Here is an 8861-nt window from a genome sequence, read left to right on the forward strand (position 1 = left end):
GGGAGAAGATGCTCTTCTAGTCTAATGATTCCCCTATTTATACACGTTTATGCCCTATACTAGAAGGTTCCAAAATCTCCTAGAAAAATATTCTAAATATTATCCTAAAATAACAATGTCCAAATTTGACTAATTAAGGAAAATATTAAAAATAAAATAAAGTACTAATATAACTAAGAAGGTGGTATTTGCAGCTGGAATTTTCGTGCACCAGATCAAAACTTCCGCAAATAAACTGCATCAGATCCACATATTAGATTTGCATGCTAAGGAACATTCCAGAACGTCAACAGTGTAGATGCCGCAACTTCAAGCCCGATTTCAACCTTGATGTGGTCAGTATCTCTCAAAACTCAAAACATGAAAGTTGTAGAACTTTTTCTTGGTGTTCCATAGAATCTTGAATCATCTTAATCAGAGCTTGGATGAGAGAGTTAGGCCCAGATTACGAAGCAATGTCGAAACTGTCCAAAACCGCCCAATTAGCTTTCTTTTGCATTTAATGCCTCCATTTGCATCCTAAATCAAAATAAAAGAATAATGAGTACATTTAGGCACCAAATAAGTATAAAAGACTAAACATTAAGGGAGAAAAGTTTAACATTTTGCATTCTCATCAAGATTCTATCCATACTTGGGAAGAATTAACAACCAAGTTTCTGAAGAAGTTTTTCCCAGCCCAGAAGACAAGACAACTTAAAAGGGAACTTCAAATGCTCCAACAACGAGATGGAGATCTGTTCTTCAAGGCATGGGATCACTTCAATTCATTACTTCTAAAGTGCCCACATCACAACATCCCTCAAGATGATCAGGTACAAATTTTCTATGAAGGTTTAGATGATACTAACAAGGGTATTGTGGATACAGCTTGTGGAGGTATGCTGATGGAAAAGAGCAGTGTGGAAGCCATAAGGATCTTTGAGGTGCTAAGTGAGCACACCCAACAATTCCCATCCAGAAGGAGGCAAGGTGTAAGGAGCAAAAGCAGGAATGAAGAAAATAGCGGAGTGCAAAATCAGATGGCTGCTATGCATAAGGCATTCCTTATGCTTGCAAATGCCATGACTACTCAAAATTTCTCTCCCAATCAGCCAGCCACCCAATTCTAGGTATGTGCCATATGTTCTTACGTAGGTCATACTACTGAAACTTGCCCTTTATATTCATCTGCAGATCAGGAGCAAGTGCACTATGTGGGACAAAACAACTACCCCTACAAGAACAATCCATACTCCAACACCTACAAGCCAGAGTGGCAAAACCACTCTGAATTCTCATGGAGTAACAATCAAGGACAACAAAAGGATCCACAACAAGCAAGCCAGCCAACTCAAGAGTCAAAATTGAACCAACTGGAGAATATGATACACACCCTTGTGACTTCTCAACAGCAATTCATGACTCCACAACAGCAATTCACGGCTGATCAAAAACAATTCAATACAAAGACTAATCAAGCCATTTAAAGACTAAAAGTGCAAATGGGCCAGATGGCAAAGAAGCTGAGTGAAATAATGCAGGAAGAATTTCCAATCCAAACAATACCCAATCCAGGGGATCACCAACAAATGAAAGCAGTCATAGTTCTCAGAAATGGTAAGGTCATTGGAACTGAAGAGCCACCTCAAGCATCTCCAGATGAAGTTTCAACTTCCAAGGTAAGTAAAATGGAGAAGGTGAATGCATCACCCTTCCCTCAAAGGTTAGTCAAACCAAAGAAAGAAAAGCAACTCATAGATATCTTTAAGACCTTGAGGAAAGTAGAAATCAACATTCCTTTATTAGATACAATTAAACAGATTCCTTCATATGCTAAATTTTTAAAAGATTGTTACACTAACAAAAGGAAGTTTTAGGAGTATGAGACAGTGGCCTTAACAGAAGAGGGAAGTGCAATCTTGTTAAGAAAAATACCACCAAAGCTAACAGATCTAGGTAGTTTTACCATTCCATGTAGGATAGGAAACCATTCTTTTGAAAAGGCACCACTGGATCTAGGAGCAGGGGTGAATTTGCTGCCTTACGCTATATATGAAAAGCTAGGATTGGGGGAGCTTCAACCAACCTCTATCACCTTGCAATTAGCAGACAGAAGCATCAAAAGACCAAGAGGTATACTTGAAGATGTCTTGGTAAAGGTAGGTACATTTATTTTACTTTCTGATTTCATTGTGTTGGATGTGGAAGAATCTCCTACGCCATCACCTTCACCTATTATCCTAGGAAGACCCTTTATGAGAACTGCTGATACTACAATAGGTGTGAAAAAGGGTATTGTAAGCATGAAGGTAAATAGTGAGACAATAGAGTTCAAAATATTCGATGCATTGAAATTACCTCAAGAAGATTTAGAATGTTTTGATCTTTGTATGATCCAAGGTGTTAGTTGTAACGACCTAGATTTTAAAACTCTTATTTAAATAATATTAAATAGATTAAAAATATAATCGATAAATTAGAACAATGATATGTGGATTAATAATATTAAATAACTATTTAGTGTTAAAGGTATATTACATTGATTTTTGACCTCTTATGTATATTACTTCAATTCTAAAAATTTAGCTTCACTAATATGTTTATGGGCATAATCAAACCCAATCTAGTGAATAAATTATTTATATTGGTGTTTAGCGAAGTCATAAATTAATTTGAAGCTTTTCAGTTTTTTAGCCTAAAAAGCAGTGTCTTAATTTTCATACTGTTTAAATGAGATTAAAACTGCTAAAGAAAGATACCAAGGCTAGCCACCTTTGTTGAAAGCTTAAAGTCTTCTAGTAATGATGATTATAGTAAATATCATGATTATAATGATTTAATAAGACAAGTGGCCAAGTGGGAATGCAAATAGTTAATGCCTAAGTTGAATTGGAAACTTTGTATAGGCCAAAAATAGACTCAAACGAACTCAGATGAAGTCGAACCAAAAATATAAAATGTTTGTCTCGGAGTCCTCTATCTACTCTCAAAATTTCATGTCAATCGGAGTACGTTTGAACATTGAAAAATGGATCGGAATACACTGCCCTCATTTTGGACGAAAATACTATTTGGTATAGAGCATGAAATATGGACTAGGTTCATTCTTTTGGTTAAATCCATCTCAACCCTTAGATCAAAGGTTTAAAAATAAATCCTAACCATTCATTCTCTTATAAATAGAGCCTTAGCTAAATTCACTTTCACTTAAGTTTTTACAATCTTAGAACAAGTAAAATTGTTTGCTCCTTCTTTCATTTTATTTCTTAGTTCTAGTCAAATACCATATAGCCTAGATCTTTCTTGTAGTGTTCAAGCGTTTTTCTAAAACTAGCTACCTAGAGAAGATTTGGTGGAGTTTTACTTCTAAAGGATTATTGGGTAAGTGTTTCTTGTATAAATATCATGATTTATTGCTTTTATTACTTGTCCTCATTTAATTGTTTAAAGACCCAATAAGCGTATAATGTAAAATAAAGTAATGGAACAAGTGAATTAATAATAAAGAGTTAGTGGACAAAATATGCATTATTTACATTCAGTTATTTCTTTTGTCATTTAAATTTCTGTTCATATTTCTGGCGGTAAGGACCATTTGATCTCATCCCCGAAATATGCATTCTTTACATTCAGTTATTTCTTTTATGTCATTTAAATTTCTGTTCATATTTCTGGCGGTAAGGACCATTTGATCTCATCCCCGAAATATGCATTATTTACATTCAGCTATTTCTTTTATGTCATTTAAATTTTAATTCATATTTTTGGCGGTCATCCCCAGAATATGAATTCAGTATTTACATTCAGTCATTTCTTTTATTGTCATTTAAATTTTGATTCATACTTTGGTAGGTACGGACCATTGGTCTCATCTCCAAAATATGAGTCATGTTTTATATATATTATTTATAATACTTGTTTGTATTTAGTGATACTGGCCATTAGCCTCGTCACCAAAAATGAATTCAGGCATAAAGCTTGTTATAAGTAATTATCTTAGATTAATATAATAAAATGAGTAAGTAAAGATGAAGTGACGGATAATAAATAAATATAAAAAGATGAGGGTCTTTAAACAATGATGTTATTGGAGAATGAACTAAGTATTGTTTGTATGTATGTATTATATGCAGAAGTGGAGCAGAATACTACACTAAGGAGAGTAAGTATGGATATACTTACTGAGTGATAGCTTTGTTTTATTGTTATAGGAATTCTTATTTTGTCTTATTGATATAATTTTGCAATACAACTGCTGCATAATGTGTCTAATAAAATGGGCTGATAAGATAGCCACCTTAAGAACAAGCTGGGTGGATTGCCGCGAGGAACTGTCGGTATCTCAGTGGATGGGGGTATATAACCGTCCAACAGGCCTAATATATAACTAAGCTGGGGCGGTGTAGTTGCCAGCACCAAACAGGTAAACCTCTAAAGTGTGAGGGACATAACGGACGTAAGCGGGCTGAGAGCTCATGAGAAGAGGTCTGAAGAAAGATTATCATAAAACAGAAACTAATCTGTCATTATGCTGCATTCACAACTCATTCATTATTATATATTTTAGTCTTTAATCTTATTTGTTCAAACTAGTCTTTTTAGTCTTTATATCTAAGAAAATAGATTACTCACTTGTTTGCCTATGTAAATATGATAACGTCATCTTTACATAGATCTTGATGCAGGGATAGAAAGTGAGGACGATGGTCCTTTTACTGGTTTTGATGGTTGATAGACCATCTGCTGCAGGATTTATGCTTACTCTATGGAGCAAGTCTCATTTATGTTTATCGCTTTTATTATGTATGGTGATGTGTGTAAACTTAATAGATATTACTATGTTAATTTAGGTGCCGTCTGTGGCATATATTTGGTACACCTAGTGTATACATATGTTGTAATGAAAACCATGTTTCTATTTTATTTAATAATATGTCACCTCGAGGTATTTCAGTCAGCTCAACTGTGTTGTGTAAGTTATTCCTAGGTCATAGAAAAAGAAAAAAATATACATACTCCGCTGTAAGATTGTATTTTCTAAAGTTGCAGCGTCACGACTTCGATATTTGCTAGTTCAAATATCGGGGCATTACATTAGTTAGACAGTTTTGCAGGACCAACATAAAGATCCATTGGAGGCCACCCTCACCCATAGTTTCACAAGGCAGGAAATTGAGCCAGAACCTGATGATGTTACTGAAGACATCATTGAAACCGTGCACCTCCTTGAGGCCTCTCCAAAATATTCGAGTAAGTACAATCCTCCCTTTGAGATTCTTGAGCCTACTAATATTTCTCTTGTTCCATCTATTGTCCAGGCACCAAAATTGGAATTGAAAGAATTGCCAAACCACCTGACATATGCCTACTTAGGAGAAAACAAGACATTACCAATCATACTTGCTGCAAATCTGAGTTGTGAGGAAGAAGAAAAGCTATTGAGAGTTCTCAAAGAACATAAAACTGCTTTGGGATGGACCATTGCTGACATCAAGAGAATAAGTCCTGCCAAATGCATGCATCAAATCTTCCTTGAAGAGGAAGCAAAGCCAACCAGCGATGCACAGAGAAGACTCAACCCGCACATGAAGGAGGTAGTCAAGGCAAAGGTGTTGAAATTATTCGATATAGGCATTAGCTACCCCATCTCAGACAGTAAATTGAGTCCAGTCCAAGTAGTTCCAAAGAAGAGTGGGATCATAGTGGTGAAGAATGAAGATCATGAGCTGATACCTACAAGAGTAACCACTGGTTGGAGGGTATGCATTGATTACAGAAAGCTAAACAAGGTAATTAGAAAAGACCATTTTACATTACCCTTCATTGATCAAATGCTGGAGTGGTTAGCTGGCCCTAGCTACTACTGTTTCTTGGATGGGTACAGTGGTTATAATCAGATTGCAATAGCACCAGAGGATCAGGAGAAGACCACCTTCACATGTCCTTTTGGCACATTCGCCTACAGAAGGATGCCATTTGGATTATGTAATGCTCCAGCCACATTCCAAAGATGCATGATGAGCATTTTTTCAGACATGGTGGAGAAATCCATTGAGGTATTTATGGATGACTTTACTGTTTTTGGGTCTAGCTTCGATGAATGCCTCAACCATTTGAAGAATGTTCTCAAGAGATGTGAAGAATGCAACCTAGTGCTCAACTGGGAAAGCTGCCACTTCATGGTTCAACAGGGAATTGTATTGGGTCATGCTATCTCAAGCATGGGCATTGAGGTGGATAAGGCTAAGATTGACATCATCTCCAAACTTCCCCCACCTCTGACAGTGAAGGGGGTGAGGAGTTTTCTTGGACATGCCGGGTTCTATAGAAGGCTTATCAAGGATTTCTCCAAGATCTCTAGACCCCTTTGTGCATTGCTAGGGAAGGAGGCCAAGTTTGAATGGACTAAAGAATGCATGACTGCCTTCAACACACTGAAAAAGCTGCTCACATCTGCGATAAGTGCTAAAATATTCCTATTTTCAACCCTTAACATGCATGTTTTAATCATTTGGTTTTAGTTAATTCATGCCATTTTACTTCATTTTTGTATTTTTCTTGTTTTATAGGGTTTTGGAAGAAAAGAAAGCATTTCTGGAAAAATTCCAAACTTAAAGGGAAAATTGGGAAGACCTAGAAGATATGGTTAAGCTTAACCAATCATGGTTAAAGTTTAATCAAATAAAGGAAAGGATTAATTCGAAATTTCTCAAATTGAAGTCAAATCGGATTGGATGCAAAATTGGATTCTGAACATGTCTCGGTATTTTGACCATAACTTTCAGCTCAGATATTCAATTGAGGTGATTGAAGCGGTATTAGAAAGCTAACTCAAAATGCTACAAATCATTGTGAAATAGCATTTTTCCAATTCGGAGCACCGCAAGTTAAGACCGCAATTCTAGGCGAATCCTACTCCAATTTGGACTTAGGTTTTCTCTATCCTAATTGGACTTGGACTTAAATATCTGAAATTCCTAGGATTACTAGGGCTTCTAGGACTCTCCTGAGCCCTATAAATAGACCTCTATGCCTCACAATTTAAATAATCCTTGGAGACAATTAGAAGGAGACAACTTTGGGGACAGGATTGGAGGCTACTTCTAGGAGCAGTTTTCGGTTCTTTCTTTCCCTTCTCTTTTTAGTTTTATTTCATTATGTGTAACTAATTCTTAAGGAGGGCTAGATTGAAGCCCTAATTATGTTTATTTAATATTTCAATATTGGCGCCTTTGTGATGATCATGTTGTGATATTTAACTTGATTAATTTCTGTTTTCATGAATTCCTCATATGTATGTGACTGGCCATTATATGCATGTGGTATGGACTAGTTAGTTAAATCAATTTGGATAGCTGAGTCTTGGGTTTGACATAAGTAACAAAAATAATTCACACCGGATTCTTGGGTTAATCAACATGGGGAACCTGGAGTATATGCCATGCCCTAGGCCTCATGTGTTTGTTGATTTCCATAGAACATATGCCTTCCTAAGGAACAACTTAGTATAGATCATGCTGAATCCCTTAGGAAAGAAAAGAGTTAGAGTATATGTCATGCCTAACTCGTTGCTTAGGGAAATCTATAGCCTTAGGAGTATACGCCATGCCCTAAGGTTGACAAACATTAGATATGCATACCATGATCAAAGCATTGGCATATTGTTATATTATCTAAGTATGATTAGTGGTGGATATCAAAGCCCTACCTTTACCTTTTCATTTGTCTTTAGATCTTTCTATTCCTTTTTCACAATATCAATTCCGTGACAAATTGTTATTTGAATTAATTCAAAACAAAATCACAATCCTAGTGGGATCGATCTCGTACTTGTTGCACTATACTATTGTTTTGATCTTGTGCACTTGCGAGTTAAAACGTACTAAATATTATCTATTAATTTATGTAGTATTTAGGCACATCAAGTTTTTGGCGCTGTCGCTGGGGATTGTTTGATTTTGTTTGGAATTATTTTCGTTAGTTTGTTTTTGTTTTAATTTTTTTTTGTTTTTATAGTTTCTTCCACAGTTCTTGTTTTGCCTCTAGAGGTGCGATCGATCGCCCTAAGGTTACTGCACTAATTACAGATCTGATTTTTTTATTTTATTTTTCTTTTTATTTTGTTATTTAATTTTCTTTTTGTTTTAATCATGTTGAGAAACACTACACCTCCGGTGCAAAGACGTATGGAAAGTTCATTCAGTTCCCAGATCCTCAACCAGCCATCATGCATTAATTTCCAGGCCATTGTGCAGAGTAGTTACGATTTATCTCCGTTGCTCAATATGATTCAACACTATAAAGGCACACCTACAAAGAATCCATATTGGCATATTCGAGAAGTCTGTGATCTCTGCAGGACTCAAAATGTTTAGGGTTTAACTCTAGAAGAAATCTGGTTAATCCTCTTCCCTTTTTCTTTAAAAGATAATGCTAAGATATGGTACAATTCTTTGGCCACAGGTTCTATTCATACTTGGGATGAGATGGCCACAAAGTTCTTAAAGAAGTTTTTCCCAGCCCACAAGACAAGGCAATTGAGAAAAGAAATTTTGACTTTCCAGCAAAAAGATGGAGACCTTTTCTTCGAGGCATGGGAACACTTTAATGAGCTACTTCTCAGATGCCCTCATCACAATATATCTCAAGATGATTAGCAACGAGGAAGCCATGGAGCTCTTCGAGACATTGAGTGAGCACTCCCAACAATTTCCATCTAAAGGGAGACAACGATTCAAAGGAAAAGGCATACATGAAGAGAGCACCAATGGTGGAATTCAGGCTCAAATGGCTGCCATGGAGAAAACGCTGGACATGTTCATGAAAGCTATGACTAATCATAGCAATGCTCATGTTCAACAAGTTATACAAGTCGAGGT

General features: G+C 36.1%; 1 non-coding gene across 1 annotated transcript; it reads right to left on the bottom strand.

The window, feature by feature from the left end:
- Window positions 1-8516: 8516 nt before the first annotated feature.
- LOC132164849 (small nucleolar RNA R71) lies at window positions 8517-8623 on the bottom strand. Its single transcript, XR_009438448.1, has one exon. It is a non-coding gene; the product is annotated as a small nucleolar RNA R71 (small nucleolar RNA).
- Between the last annotated feature and the right edge of the window lie 238 nt (window positions 8624-8861).

The sequence above is a fragment of the Corylus avellana genome, chromosome 8 (genome assembly GCF_965113065.1).
Source record: "Corylus avellana chromosome 8, dhCorAvel1.hap1.2, whole genome shotgun sequence".
NCBI classification, from domain to species: domain Eukaryota; kingdom Viridiplantae; phylum Streptophyta; class Magnoliopsida; order Fagales; family Betulaceae; genus Corylus; species Corylus avellana.